The sequence below is a fragment of the Pogoniulus pusillus genome, chromosome 4 (assembly GCF_015220805.1).
Source record: "Pogoniulus pusillus isolate bPogPus1 chromosome 4, bPogPus1.pri, whole genome shotgun sequence".
NCBI classification, from domain to species: Eukaryota; Metazoa; Chordata; class Aves; order Piciformes; family Lybiidae; genus Pogoniulus; species Pogoniulus pusillus.
In genome coordinates, this window is record NC_087267.1 from 32128284 (window position 1) to 32145157 (window position 16874).

General features: G+C 37.7%; 1 protein-coding gene across 1 annotated transcript in view; it reads left to right on the forward strand.

The window, feature by feature from the left end:
- Window positions 1-16874, forward strand: part of COG5 (component of oligomeric golgi complex 5) — a 205206-nt gene that overhangs the window by 84973 nt on the left and 103359 nt on the right. The window lies entirely within an intron of this gene.

Genomic DNA, 16874 nt, shown 5'->3' on the forward strand with positions numbered 1-16874 from the left:
CCCAGTCCTAAAGAAGAATAGAGGTTCAGCCAAGAGGTTAAGAAGCAAAGGTGAGTGGCAGGTGTGTTAGAGATGTAGCTCAGTCAGAGCCCAAGGCAGAGTGAGTGAAAAATGGCAAGAATGTTATCTAATGTTTTAATTTCTTCTTCAGCAAGACTCTGAGGGGAGTAGACATCACCATTGTTTTCCTTTCACAGCCTGTGATCTAGTTCTTCTCACCAAATCATTTTAGGTAGCTTCAAACTAGCACACATATATTACTGAAGGTTGACGTAAAAGTAGAGCTTATACAGAATGAGAAATCCTTTCATTAAATTTCCTTCATTAGATAATTGAGGACTAAAATTATCAATATGTCTCAGTTTTTTACTTCGACCTCTCAATCTTGGGGGTCTCTTCCAACCTGGTTGATTCTGTGATTCTCTTTTATGATTTCAAGAAATTTTCTGCAGTAGGAAGTCACAATTGTGGTAAATAACTTTATAGCAAAATGGTAAAAGAAGAAAACCCCATATTTTAGTTGGTTACTATTAAAATGTTGAAACTCCTGGCTATTTGAACGTGTTGCCAAGCTGTGATTGAGCTTGTTGCAAATTACAAAGCATATGTGGTGTTTAATAAAGACTAAACGAAAATAGACCCTAAGATAAAGCAAGTAGGCATCTATTTTAAATGTAGCAATAATCTTTGTCAGTGTGTATTCCTTCTAGTTTTTCATGTCAGATTTGACCTTCTTTGATAATTTTCTCTTCAGATTAAGTATTAAAATGAAACTGACACAGAAACCCTGGGGAAATCAATCCCACTCCACTTGAAAAATAGAGAGATTTATTAGGTGTTCCAGGCAGTGTCCAGGTAATCAAGAGATTATTAAAGTATATACCTGTTGTGCTTTAGCCAGGGGCCATTTCCAGCAAATGGAAGATTGTTTGGAGGAACATTTTTAGTGCTTAGTCATATCAGAAATGGAAGATTGTTTTCATGAAGAGGCGTTGGTCTGCTTCACAGATGTGTTGTTGGATATGATTCGTAGATTTAATGCTGGAAAAATAGTGTGCTTTAGAAAATATGCATGCCAGCATTGCCCAAGAAATTTAGCATTTGAAACAGAACTAGCATATAGCATATCTTTGATGCTTATTATTTTAGCTATGTGTTTTATTGGCAGGCTTATTTACATTTGTACCTTCCAAGCCCTGTGATTTCTCATAAGCTGACATGATATCTTCACTTTCACTTATTTTACACAGAATTCCTCAGATGGTCTGTCTGTCTTGATTCTATGATTCTATGATTCTATGATTCTGTGATTCTTCCTGCTAATATCCATTCTGGTAGCCAAGTCTGTACTTCTGGTAGTAGTGCATCTGTATTTGTCCAGATGATTCTTCATTTGTTTGATGCTCATATATACAATTGCAATTTCAGTTTTAACCTTCATTTTGATCTACTGTGTAAATTATACACAAGATCAGTTGCTTACTTAACAGGCTGTATTTTCATCAGCTATGCCTTAAGAAGAAAGTTAGCCTTATGTCTCCATTTTAGAGTATTTCAGTGTTCACCTGAAGGAGAAGCAGGGAGAGGAAACACTTAAAAGTAAAACTATTAAGTATCTCTGTCTAAGGAGAAGTTACTAAATTTGATTGCTATCTCTAGAATTTAGCTTTCTTTTGAGAGATGCCGCTAGAAGCAGCATCTGACAAACAGAACTGAGGTAATATTTTGATAGATCTCCATTGTTTGGGTTAAGAAAACCTACTTTTGTTATTTTGATTATTTATTTAATGATGTATAAGTCAAATGCTAATGAGCAGATTCTTCCAAACAAGCCTCAGCAGCGGTAACACATAAAAGCAGATACCTACCTGTGAGAGTCTTTTTCTCTGCGTTTTAATTGGTGTTTTGTTTATTTCTCAGAAGAAATGAATCCTCTCTTCCCTTCTTCTTTTTGGAAGTGTGGCGTTAGCCATTTACTGCTTCAGAAGTGAAGACTTCCACTCATGTTCATAATGGTATCTTTAAAGCTGTCATGTGGCTATAAAAGAGAAGTGACTTAACAGATTTTCATAGAGCTGCCAACCAAGCTTCTCTTCCTAATCATTTTAGAAAGAGGAAGCCTGCTTTGCCTCTGTTAACAAAAGGAATACAAATGGTAGTAGTGGATCAAAGCAGGGTTACTAGTGGCTAAGCCCCTTGCTAGTTTTCATTCACATTCTAAGCAGGTTAATGGCAGTTTGAAAATGCCCAAAGGTTGCTTTAACAGAGATAGCTCAAGAACTTTATTAAAATCACCATTCTATGACAAGAGGCAGCAATGTTTTCTGCTTTATAAAGGAAAAAAAAACTGTTCTCTAAGCTAGGTGTTTAGGTAGTATATCTTGCAGTGTTATAGGTCATCTTTGTTATTCCCAAAGGCTTTGAGAAGAAAGTAGATATGTAATTGCCTATCTTCCCGAACATATTCATCACAAACTTGCATAAAATATTTGATTTCAGAGTCCTCTCTCTTGAGTGTTTCTGCAGTACTGTTTGAAGTATTACAGCAAGATTGGCAAAATTAATTTTAAATCCTTCACAGGACAATGTTTAATGTCAAGGATCTCTTTTGCAAATGCACTTGGAAGTGTTTGAGACATTTGTGTCAAGAATGGCTGACACCAGCCTTCGTTTTTCACTTTGTGATGAAACTTGCAAAAATACGATAGTGTTGTACTCTTGAGTGAGTTACTGTTACTGCCAAAGGCATGGATGACTTCTGCAACACTACTGCCAGGAGGCAAGGCCCTGTGATGCTGAGTTTCTTATTTTCAGTTGTGCATGCTTTAGCAGGAATATGTGGTTGCCTGAAACATGTATTTTTCTGAATTAGTGTATTATGTTTGATTTAAATCAAAGTATTCTTGCTAGGTTTTGCTAGTTTGTTGTCATTTTTGGATTTGATGCTTTATAGTAAAATAGATTGTGCAAGTATATGAATATACTGTCCTAAATTGCTCTCTGTAGAAGAAAGGAGAATGTCAGTTTGTGTACTCCGTGGTTGTATGGTGGGCTTCTCTTTTATCATTGGTTCCTCTAGCTTTGTATGTGTTAGGTTGCTCACACTGATGTACTGTGCTAGCTGAAAGAACTAAAATGAACTGGCAGACGTTTTTGCATGCCCTTTGCTGCTTTTAGATACTAGCTATCATATTTTGTGATGACTTTAATATAAACCCTTACGTACTTCAGAATGTGAATGGAATTAATTGCTGTTATGTAGCTGTCCATAACTGCGTATTTATGCATAATTACAAAGTTATAAGAGCAAGTAAAGTAGAAAAAATAGGAGAAAATAACTTCTCCTATTTAGCATACAGCCATTTATAATTGTATCAATTTATCCAATTTTATCCATAATTTTAATCTCCTATATTCTTGAAAAAGTGGAGTTGAAATGCTAATCAGAGTGTGTTTTTTTTTTAATGCAGATTAGTCTTTTTTTTTTTTGTTGTTGTTGTTCTGATATTTATTTCTACTGTGAAAGCTAGAAGTTGGAATTTGACCTCATCATTGTCAAAAATTTAACTAATACAGCACACTTTGGGCAGTTGATGTTCCATTTCCTTATTATTCCACAATCTTGATTCCCTGGAGGGGATCCTGATGGAAACTAGACTGAGGCAGCTATTTCACAATAAAGTGGTTGACTACAGTATGATACAGAAATAGAAGACATTTCTGTTTATTCATTTTGAAGTCAGTTACTGGAATTTAGAGTAAGGACACTGAAGTATTATCTGTAAAAAAGGAGAATCTGAACTTACTTGTTACGTTTGGTATAAGCTGAGAGTGGTAGCTATAGTTAACTTTAAATCATCTAGTTTTGCTTTCTTAAGACAGAGAATGAGATCCAGAGCTTTTTATTTATGTTTGCATTAGCCACCCATCTTACTGCTTTTTGTAATTCTAATGTAGACAGAGAAGACTTTCAACATCTTACATCTGTCCTACTCTCTTTCATTGTACAAAATCATATTGACATTTGAGTCTAACATCCTACTAGCTTATACTGTTTCCATTTTTTCTTTTACAATAGTTCTGTATACATATAGAGCATATGTTTATATATCTTTACAAGTTTTGTTTTATCCTGAATTATAAGTTTCTTTATCTCAGAAACATACTCATGTTTTCTTTTTTGTCTTTGGTATTATGGTTATGGGTTTTGTGATCTTGTTAACGTGCTAAATCAGATTCCTTCATCTGGCCATCTGGTGTATGGCACTACTGAAAGAGTTTTCAATAAATCTAAATTATCTCTTCCTTTAACTATTTTGTTAAGATGTGGTATAGCAATGTATGGCTCATTTAACAACCAAAAATATACTCCAAGTATGTGTCATTTATATCCTGTATCTGAATGGTAAACATCATGAGGATTAACCAAAACTTAGGAATTTTTTTCTTTTACTATTCTAGTCTAAAAATAGTTTATTTTACATTTTATTGTAAGGTATGATCTAATGCAACTGAATTGTTAACCATGCTTCAGTAATTCAAAATCACCAAGCTAAATAATAAGCATGAATTTATACTTCTGAACTACGGATTAAAATAAACCACAGATTTCTCTGCAACATAATCGGCTGATGCTGGTATAACCTAGAATATCCTTTCAGTTTCCATAGGAACAGATGATAGAATGTTTTGAATCTTGGAACAGCTAAAATGAAAGTCTGGCTTCAGTATAGTTCACTTTCATTTTACAGCTTGCAACTTCAGCATGTAAGGGCTGAAAATGTACATGAAAAATGAAAGGTGGAATACTGGTATTAAAATGGTTTTAGTGATAACAACAAAACTGATTAAAAGAAGTATACCTTAAGGTCATCTCCTTTGCCATTTTTTGATCTGTAAATGAGAGTGTTGAATAGTACCAGAGTTAGAACAGATAATGAGAACTGCAGATATTCGAGTGTCCTACCCTTTCAGTTTTGAACTGAATCATAGAACTATTCTTTGAGTAGGGTTATGCCACTTTATTCTTTATGCCTATCACATGCCACTTCAGTGGAGACAATGTTTTCTTGGCTTCCTTAAGAGAAAGTAACTTAAAATAGTGTCAGCCTTCCTTCAAATCAAAACATATCTCCCAGTCGCAGGTATGTTTCTCTGTCACAGAAATAAATTACTTTGGTTTGGCATGAGTTGTTTCTGACAGAGGCATCTTGGCTATTATTTAGCATCATATTAAAAATTCCTTGTGCATATCAAGAGGTAATTTAACTGTGCAGTCAAATGTAAAGAAGTTATTACTTTGTGGCAATAAGGTGATATAATATTACAGTGCTGCTTGATGGTCCAGTTTTGAAGAGCAGAAATATAATACATGAGATACTAATTTCAGGATACCTCCAACGTTAATGACTTTGTTATATGAGAGCTTTAAACTCCTTAAAGTCTTGTTTTGATTTCAACTCAAGTTTTTGGGAATATGCTCAGGTAGGTTGGTAATTAAGGTACTTTCTGGACATAATTAGCAGAGCATACTGTAATTAATAAACTTGAGATCACTAAATGTAAAATATTTTCTTAAAGAACTACAACTTAGGTAATTAAAGCATTTACAACCTGTATCATTCATGGAGAGAAATAGTACACTTTAATGTATTTTGCAGTGAATCAGTGAGCTCCTTCAGTCCCCACTGCTGAAAGTTATTTTAAGAGCAGAATTAATACTCACATATATGTAGCTTCTCTAAATGTGATAGATCAAAGAATTTTATTTTTACAGTGAATCTGAAGTATGTTTTCCAAGGTGGGTTACACATCAGCTGTAAATGTATAACAGGATTCTTCTGTAATAAAGTGTTTATGGAGAGCCTGGATCACTTGCTGCTAGCAAGCATTGTACTCTGCTTGTTGTAGTCTTCTGTAGGTAGCTGGACACATCCAAGTAAGAAGCAGGAGTAGACATTTTGATAGGATACTGTGGTTGGTTCTCTGACAGCCAAAAAGGGAACATATTGTACTTTGAAACTTATAAAATATAGCAATATACAAAGTTGATGACACTTTCTGACCAGCTCTCAAATTGGCTGTGGAAATGTGTGCATTCTGAAAGATCTTTACCTTACCTAGTGGATGTAGCCATGACTCATTGTATATCTTCTGTGCTTTTAGTTTCTGTAAATCACCGTGTTGAAGGCTGGGTAATGGATTGTGGTAGGCAGTTGCTGTGTGACAATTTTGATCTTCTTATCTGGTGATTTGCACCCTGATTTTTTCAAGCCACATTTACTTATCTTTCTGCTTTTTCTTGTCAGAATTTGTGAATGGATCCTAGTCCATAATCCTTACAAAAAAGGAAGTAGGCAAGTGGAAGAATTCTCTTTTCCATTCTTTTTTCTTTTCCCCAGAGAATTTTCAATCTTTGACTCAGCAACAAAATAGGCTATTAGTTGAGCTCACGACAGCAAAATTTATCTCTACTTGTAGATATGACTCTGTTAAACTATTTTGGAAAACTAATTTCCTGCTATTGAAACTTTATATTTTTAGAGAGTGTGTCTATCCCTAAATAATTTCTGCGTGTATCAGGGAGAAACATGCTAGAAATAATGGATTTTTTTTTTAATCATTGATTATCTAAAGGTATGATAAACAGCAACACATTTCTAAAGGTTATCATGAGCACAAAGCTAATACAAAAATCAAAGAGTACTCATCCTACCAGTTAAGAGAACTATTAAAAAACATTAAATATGTTGGTGAAAAGCTTCTCTCTTCTCCCTCTACCTCTCCCTCTCCCTCTCTGCTATTTTGTTATGTGTTAGAAGTGGTATGGTTAGTAGGTTGAGAGAGGTTCTCCTTCCCCTCTACTCTGCGCTGGTGAGGCCACATTTGGAATATTGTGTCCAGTTCTGGGCCCCTCAGTTCAAGAAGGACTTCAGAGAACTTGCTTGAGAGAGTCCAGCACAGAACCATGAAAATGATTGAGGGAATGGAACATCTTCCTTTTGAGGAGAGGCTGAGGGAGCTGGGTGTCTTTGGATTGTAGAGGAAGAGCCTGAGGGGTGACCTCATTAATGTTTGTCAATATGTAGAGGGTGAGTGCCGAAAGGATGAAGTCAGGCTCCTCTTGGTGATGCCCAATGACAGAACAAGGGGCAATGGGTGGAAGTTGAGGCATAGGAAGTTCCATGGAAACATAAGAAAGAAAGAGTTTTTTCACTGTGAGGGTGACAGAACACTGGAACAGGCTGCCCAGGGGGGTTGTGGAGTCTCCCTCTCTGGAGATATTCAAAACCTGCCTGGACACATTCTTGTGTGATCTGGTATAGGTGATCCTGCTCTGGCAGGAGGATTGGACTGGATGATCTTTTGAAGTCCCTTCCAGCTCCTAACCTTCTGTGGTTCTGTGATATGTAAGCATGTAAGGCTTACAGAGAGTGTCTGATACAGAGAACAGAAAGTGGAATCCTTTGGACTTTCTAGTTTTCTAGACAGGTCATACAATGGTTGTCCAACAGAGGTTTCAGAATAGTAGGCAACTTCTGTGACACGTTTCTTGTAAAAGTCACAGTGGTAAGTAAAGGGATTTGTTAAATATTAATATTCATACCTATGAGTATGCTAATACAAAGCATCTCTGAAATAGTGACATTAAAAATGTAAATTTCAAGAATTTTAATGTGCCACTTGTGGACAGTAATTCCATTTAAAGCCTGAAAAAATTATTAAGAGGTCTCTCAGAAGATGTAGAGAGCTTTGTTACTTTTATTTCTCAACATTAATACACACCCAAAGTGTAATGTAAAATCACAAGTGTTGTAGAGGCTTGACAATTTTGTGTCATGAGGAGCTTTAGTTAATTATTTCTACAATTAGCTTTAAAACTGAAGTACGCTTGGTGTGCTAGTTTGAAGCAGGGTAGAATGTTTTGGTGTGAAAAAGTAGATAATTGGCTGTGAAAAGGAAAACAATTATGATGTCTCCTTCCCTCACAGTCTCGCTGAGAGGTATGGGAACAAGAAGGGTAAACACTAGATAACACTTTAGCTGTTTTGTCTTCACTCTCTGGCTGGGCTCTGGCTGAGCTGCATCTCCTTAACCTCTCCTGCCACTCACCTTTGCTTCTAAACCTCTTGGCTGAACCTCTGTTCTTCCTTAGGACTGGGGTAAGGGCAGGGGGAAGGTGCAGGGGTGGTTGAGAGCCCCTCCTGGGGACTCAGGTTTCTGGGAGGGGAGTTGTGCTTCTGTATTACCCTTTCATTTGTATATTTCTGTATATATTGTAAATATCTGCTTGTATATTGTGCTAGCTGTAAATAAATAGCTTCATTTATATTCCCAGAACCGGATGAGTCTAGTTTGGGTACCGGATGAGTCTAGTTTGGGTACCTTCTAAAGTGTGTGTGGGGGGCGGGTTACACCTAAACCACCACACTTGGTCATAATACCTATTTGCTATTGCTTTGCTTTCTTGGTAATATTAGAGAACTCTAAAAATGCAAAAAGAGAGTAACAAAAATTACATTACCATTATTGTGTAATAAACATTAGAATAAAACTAGTTAATAATGACTTCTTTACTCAAGCGAACATTACACTACATACAAGCATTTGGGAACAAGGATGCATCTCTTGAAAATATCAAAATACTGAAAAATCCAAATGATGTTGTTGTGGTAGGGTGTTCACATGGATGTATTCCTGCATATTCTGCAATGTACTCTTTTTCCAAGGAGACCTTCTGCATTTTAGAGCTTATTACCTGTTTCACAGGCACTTAAGGCCTTTACAAGTTATAGAGAACTTGGTATATTAAAGGGAAAATAATGGATTTTTATTAGAAGGTGAATTACTTTTGCTTTACTGACTTCTTACATCATTTGTTAAGTAAAATCACAATAAATGAACAGTGGCATTATTTCAAATATAAAAACATTTGCAAAGCTTTAACGTGCCCATTGTGCCAAGATGACATATATGTTGTCAAAAAGTCAATGAAAGGTGACTTTTGGTTGTTGTTTGAGTGCACAGAGATTACATCTTAGCTGAGTAATGCAGTAGTTCTGTTATATTCTTCAAGATTATGAATTTAGTGGCAGTTACCCAGTACTTCAGTCAGATTTATGAATAACTGTCATAATGGGACCAGATAAAAGAGAAATCTTGAGGTTTTAGATAACTTTTGACCAAATTTGTTCTAATGAAAATAAGCCTTAAAAGGCACTTTAACTTTTGCATATATATATATATACAACTCATCCTCAGTTGCTGACTGCTGCAAGTTAACCTCAGCTGTGTGCTTGGATATGACATAAGTAATGTCACACTATTTCTCCAAATGACTTTGTGACAGGAAGTAGCTATTATTAGCCCAAACGTTTCCCTTTTAGGGATCCTTGGAACTTGATTCTGCCTATTTTAGTTTATACTGATACAAGTTCCTGGAAAGGTTATGCCCTTTTCTTAACACAGTCTTTTGTCTCTCTATTTTGCTTCCCTTAAAAAAATCAGGCAAACCGCATCTGGACGTGATTACTCTCTCTGTCTTGCAGATGACCCAAACAATTATTTATCTCCCAAGAAAGTTAGAGAAAGTCCCTGATCTAGAGTTTTCGTAAAGGAAATAGCATACTGGGTGCCAGAACAGTTCCACAAAGTTCAGAGATGCGATGAATTAGGTGAAAATATATGTAAGGCCACTCTAGACTTCATTTATCTTGAACTCAAACATCTGGGGCTGTGAAGTCAGAAATTTCTGCAAGGTTTAAGAATTTTTATGCTAAGCATGCTGCTTGGTGATAGTTTTTGTTACAATAGACTATCTGACACTGAATGATGTGTAAGAAAATAGGTATTCCTTTTGGCTGTAGCCGTGTAAGAGAATGGATTTGACTGGAAAAATACAAGTTACAGATACAAGCTTGAGGTCTGCCTTTTTTCTGAACCTTCTTGAGTGATGTCAGGACTTAAAACATATTATAGAAACAATGCTGAGCACTGAAAATGCTGGTTTCAGTTTTCCTTAGTGAAAAACATGCTATGTTGTAGGGTACAAATCCACACTTAAATTACTTCTCCTTGGAGAGCCTTCGTAATGTCTACTGATGAAGTACTTGACTGATGCTTGAGCCTTTAGGACAATTACTGCTCTGTCTTTATCATGATTGTAAGGTGAAAGGTGATACCTTACATACTATAGTTTGCCATATTACATCAAGATTACAGTTACTCCTTTGGTTTTCAGTACTGATTTGTACTGGTTGCATAGAACTGTGCCATCCCTGGGGCACTTTAAGGCAAGGTTGGACGTGGCACTTGGTGCCATGGTCTAGCCTTGAGCTCTGTGTTAAAGGGTTGGACTTGATGATCTGTGAGGTCTCTTCCAACCTTGGTGATACTGTGATACTGTGATACTTCAGCCTGAAGGAATGGCCAGTGTATTTTAGGATTTCTTCTTAGTGTCAAATCCCTTTGATCCCTTAGAAGGTAGAAGAATATTTTACTGTCCTTGAGATTTTTGTATGTAGATGGACACAAGCGTTTCCCCTGGTGCAACGTTTCAGCAGGCACGGTTGAAGTGATCAATAAGAAGTCATAATCTGGCCTTTGTGCTTTGTCAGCAAACAAGGAGAGTGAGTAAGGATTTGTCACTCCCGAAGGCAGGAGAAAGTCAGTAAGAACTCCTAATCAAAAGTTTATTATTTCTTGTAATTGTTAGAGGTTTCTCAATGTCCATCTATTTCCACCCTTAAAACACCCAGTGAGCTAACTGTGCAAAAGTATTGTTCAGTGCAAGCCTTTTAAGTGGCTGTCATTAATGGTGCTTTTAAATTGACTGTTCCAAGTTGGTTCAGCCAGTACTGATTTGTGTGTAAAGCTTCCACTTCTAGAATTCTGCCAAAAAATAATAGTGTGAGACAACTTGAAAATACTCTGCATACTATATGCTTGTTATTGGCTAGATCCAGCTTTAGAAAACTCCTCTTACGTCATCTTTGAGATTGTTTCTTCATGACCAAAACTGCTTGATTTGCACTTACCCTCCAGTAATCTGTACTAGTAGAACAATTCAAATAGATCTGTTTATTTTATGACAGTGAAATAGATCTAGGTCAAGAGAGACCATTGAATCACTTCTGCAACTGACTTTCTGTCAGCTAGGGCATTTTATCCTCAAGAAATGTGCCATGGTTATGACTACAATCCAAATCTCTATATGTCAGAACTGGCAGGGTGAGATATGCAAGCAGTCTGGAGGAACAGTAAGGTGAAATCCTACAAAGATGAATGTTATTGATCTTTGAGAAATATTTCTGTCAAGGAAATAGTCTGCCAGCCTTTAGAGCATTCTTTCTGAGATGAGGAGGAAAAGAATACCTTTTCTCTTGGAATCAGTCTGATCACAAGAAGCTCCTAGCCAAGCTGGCAGCTCATGGTTTGGACAGATTCACTCTGTGCTGGATCAAGAACTGGCTGGATGGCAGAGCTCAGAGAGTGGTGGTGAATGGTGCCACATCCAGTTGGCAGCCAGTCACTAGTGGTGTTCCCCAAGGATCAGTGCTGGGCCCAGTCCTGTTCAATATCTTTATTGATGATCTGGACGAGGGCATTGAGTCCAGCATCAGTAAGTTTGCAGATGACACCAAGCTAGGAGCAGGTGTTGATCTGTTGGAAGGTAGGAGAGCCCTGCAGAGGGACCTGGACAGGCTGGATGGGTGGGCAGAGGCCAATGGGATGAGATTTAACAAGGCCAAGTGCAGGATTCTGCACTTTGGCCACAACAACCCCATGCAGTGCTACAGGCTGGGGACTGAGTGGCTGGAGAGCAGCCAGGAGGAAAGGGACCTGGGGGTACTGATAGATAGTAAGCTGAAGATGAGCCAGCAGTGTGCCCAGGTGGCCAAGAGAGCCAATGGCATCCTGGCCTGGATCATGAACAGTGTGGCCAGTAGGACAAGGGAGGTTATTCTTCCCCTGTACTCAGCACTGGTCAGGCCACACCTTGAGTACTGTGTCCAGTTCTGGGCCCCTCAATTCAAGAGAGATGTTGAGGTGCTGGAACGTGTCCAGAGAAGGGCAACAAAGCTGGTGAGGGGCCTGGAACACAAACCCTATGAGGAGAGGCTGAGGGAGCTGGGCCTGTTTAGCCTGGAGAAGAGGAGGCTCAGGGGTGATCTTATTACTGTCTACAACTACCTGAAGGGGCATTGTAGCCAGGTGGGGGGTGGCCTCTTCTCCCAAGCAACCAGCAATAGAACAAGGGGACACAGTCTCAAGTTGTGCCAGGGTAGGTATAGGCTGGATGTTAGGAGGAAGTTCTTCCCAGAGAGAGTGATTTCCCATTGGAATGGGCTGCCCAGGGAGGTGGTGGAGGCACCGTCCCTGGGGGTCTTCAAGAAAAGACTGGATGAGGCACTTAGTGCCATGGTCTAGTTGATTGGCTAGGGCAGGGTGATAGGTTGGACTGGATGATCTTGGAGGTCTCTTCCAACGTGGTTGATTCTATGATTCTATGTTTTGTGAGAATCTGTGAAGCCAATGGCATGTTGGAGAATAAATTGTGTCTTATCTACTGTAGGCAGGGGATCCTAAGTTTGAGATCTGATGAAATTACTGCTCTAGCACAGATGTACATATGGGACAAAGATGTAGGAAATGAAGCACATGTGAAGGCTAAAAAGATCCACTGAAAACATACTACTCTTATGTTTTACTACTGCCATGGACTTTCTCAGGAAACATGTTTTTACATGGCCTTCAGAAATATCTCGTAATGCACTCTCTTTAGAATCTATTGCCTTTTGAGGAGATGTTCCTTGGTAAGTAAAGACAGACTAAAGAGTTTAAATAATTGGAAGTTATTTTATCTTGTTAGTTGACTATTAGTAAAAATAAATTAAAGGAGAGAAAAGGCAAAGAAGGTGTCAAAAACAGCTGCAGGTATAGTCAAATATAATCTGTTGTTACAGTGAGTGGTTGTGGTAGACGTTTCAGTGTTTGATTTCTAAAGATTAAAGCACATATCTTTTATTTAACTTTGTGGTAGGGACTTATGTTATTTGTTTTAATATAGCTTCACAACAAGTAGCAAGATGTCATCAGAATTAGTTAATAAATTGCATTTATTTCTTCTTTGTTTTGCCCTTTTTGTATCAAGACAAGGAGAGCTTGGCATTCTTTTTACTCTTTCTCATTCTGTGGCTCATTTTTTTCAGTTGGGCTTTTTGGATGCTGCTGTTTGCCTCCTCCTTCCCAGCTGTTCACTAGAAGATTCAGGACTGAAGCCAATTCATTTGCTTTCCAACTTCATTACCAAAAATGGCAAAATTTTGCTAATGTTGTCATTTTCCCACTTCAATAATAGATAATAAAGTTGCACGTGGGAATTTTTGCACATCTTCAGTTTTTTGAGTGTGGGTGGAATACTATTTCAGGCTCTTACTCTGAAATGCTAAAACATGAAAGACTTTATTATGTTAGTTTTTTTCCCCATGATGATCAATATTTTTAGCTTATTTCTGATTCATCTGAATCTGAGATAAGCTGTCAGAGACAGAGTTAAAAATGGTGATGTATATGCCCTGGGTTTCCTTTTTCTGAATAGTTTGGGAAGACAAAGTGTTTCAGACACTTACTATGTAAGGAAGAGGGGGAACTCCCCTCCAAACTTCTGATAAATGTATGTTTTTTGGTTTTTATTTACCAGAGGAGGAATTTTCTCAGCATCAGCTGTAACTGAGTTTGATAAAAAGCTAGATTGTATCTGCAGAGGAAAAATTCAACTGATTATTTGTTTAATTCTGTTTAATCTTTCTGCCCTTGCCATTAATAATGGAAACTCATTGTAGTATAGTCATGCTTACTGTCCATTGAGGATGTACTCCTGAAAAATGCAGTGTTAGTGTTTTGACAGATAGCAAAGCAATTTTACCTGTTAGAGTCAATATGACAGGATGCAAGATGCTTATGGCTCTTCAGATACATGAAGACTGGTATTGTGAAGGATGGATGTGCTGTAGCAGGGTTTTCAGGATTGTCAGCTGAAGGAGTTACTGACTTACTTTTCTGACCAGTCTATCACTCTGAAAGAGCTGCTTCCTACATAAGATTGATTGCCCAATTTTCATTTAGTACTCTGGGCATTCTTGCATTCTTCTACATCTTCACTGTGCAAATCATCTTCCTCAGAGTAACTGAGATCAATTAAAACAGTGAGAGATTGAAAAAATCTGAAAACTGGATGTCATTACAATGATTAACAGCAATATGGGGTATTAGGTGATAGATGACTGAAGTCCAAAACTGAATGTATTGATGAGACAGCTAGTGGAGTATGCCTTTACCATGTGACTAAGCACTCATGTTAGTGGGGGAGGTCAGCAATTAGATGTTAGGATAATAAGGAGTTAATGCAGCACTTTTCATTTTTGAACACATCTTAGGGGTAACAAGTCTTCTAAATGCTTCTTTTAGCTTTCCCAGTCACAGTGCTATGTTAATATTTTATGTTTCTGAAATCAAATGCCTTTCTGAGGTAACAAATAGATCTTCTGGCCTCCTAAATGTATTTTAATTTTCCTTCTAACAGCTCTGTTAAAATACATTATATACCATTTAAAAATGTTGATGCATCAAAGAAATACATAATACAAGAAAAAGACTAAAGTACTGACTGATAATTCAAAGACTTAACCTTTGTTTCTAGAACTTTTAAGCTATGACATTCAATCTTTAGAAGGACAAATTTTGGAGACTATCTAGATTGAGTTTCAAAGAAGGAATTGGATGGTGGAAGAGGATATGTTACTTACTCTCTTCTGGAAAAGGGAAATACTTACCCAATTATTTCACCTGGTGACCAGATCATTGCAGATTTTAAGCAGCCAGTATATGTATGACATAGTGTCGTGGCTGTCATCGTTTAGTCTGCGAGCAGAACAGGGCAACTGACCAGATCTAATACCTTATTCTGAAAACTCACTGTGTGCCAGGCTGCATGGTGGTGGTGGTGTTTGCATTCCTGTGACTAGGTTTTTTTGTGATTATTTCTAGTGCTTCCCTGATAAAACACCTTGCACAGGCTTTTTAAGTATGTTGCATACAGAACACAGACATATGCTTTCTCGACATCCTAGATGTGCCTGATAGCTGTGTGTGCTGGATCTGCTTTATGATCAGCACAGATGTCACAGAATCGTAGAGTGCACTAGATTAGAAGGAACCTCAAGAGGTCATCTAGTCAAACCCCCTTGCAGTATACAGAGGCATCCCTGACTAGATCAGGTCGTTCAGAGCTCCATCAAATCTGGTCTTGAATAGCTTCAGGGATGGGGCATCTACCACCTCCTTGGATTTCTCAAGAGTGAGTCCTGTCAAGCCAGCTTAGTCTCCTTCTGTTGGAGGGTGAGCAGTGAAGTGGATGGAGATGTAAAAGGTGGAGTCTCATATGTTGTCTGTATGATTTTACCTGTGACATTTTCAAATTCAATCTGCAGAAGGATCTAGATGAAAATGCTGCAATGCAGAACAGTTTGGAAGCCATACAAAGTGCTGATTCTCTTCTAAAACAGAAGAATTTATTATTTAAGTTTCTGCAGGGATTTGCCCCAGGGCTAGCACTATTCAGCGCTTGCATTAATGACCTGGATGATGGAATACAGAATATACTGATTACATTTACAGACTGTACCTTTCTAAGAAGAATTGAGAGGTCTTTTAAGGACAAAGTTAGATTTCAGAATGATCTTGAGAAATTGGTTTAAAAAAGAGAGATGCTATTGAGAAGGAGTAAGCATAAGATACTGCATGAAGAACAAGGGAAGAAATGCATGAGTAGGTAGTAGGAACAGCTGTGTGAATAATTCACCTGCAGAAGGGAATTTTGTGGTTATAACAGATTCTAGGCTGAACGTCACCTATGTCAAGCAGATGTAAAGGTGGAAAATACTGTACTGGAAGGTGTAAACAGAAGTATAGATTGTTAAACGTGGAGTAATCCCTGTGATATACAAAGTGACCTTTGTGCACTACCCTGTGGTTACAACCCTGTTGTGCTACTAGTGAATTCAACATGTCAGGAGGGATGTGGGCTAACCTGAGAGATAGTAAGTGGAGACCAATGAAAATGAATCTTATGAATAACAGTTTTTGTGAAATTCTGCTAGATGCTTGTATTTTTAGCTGTAGATAAAATTGTTTTAGAGAAGGAGAGTAAGCTTGAACTATTCTTAAAATCTTTACAATCTGTGTGGTTAATGTAATAGTTTCTTGGAACAGCCAGGTGACCTAGTGTCCTGGAGCTGACACCTGAGTGCCTACTCCAGTACCTGCACAAAGGCAGGGGGCCCACCCAGCCAGATAGGCTGGACATCCTTGCAGTTGCATTTTAGTTTATGATGGATGTGGCATGTTTTAAAAGGATTTGAAGTTTCACAAATAGAAAATGCTTGGTATTGTCAACAAAGTAAATTGCTTTATTGATAATCCAGAGCTATCTTTCACACAATAAGTTTGTGAGTATGTTGGCTTGCTACTTGATGTGACATTCAAAATCAGCAGTTTCCTCTCGTGTATGTAAGCCAGCAGTATAGTTTGAAGGTGGAAAAAAAAAAAAGATGGACCTATTGTCAATTGTCAGAATGCTGAAAAACTAAATTAGGGCTTTTTTAGGTAACTATTGCCCTCTTACCTGCAAAGCAGTCAGCGGCAGGCTGCGATAAGCAAACCACAAGAGAAATGAAGGTAACACTTGTGTTAGAGAGAAGATGAAGAAAAAAATGAAAATAACTAATAAATGAAAAAGTGCTAAAGAAAAAAATGTGTCAGGTTTCAAATTAAGAAAAGAAAGATGTTAAAGTAATTGCTGGTTGTAATGATTA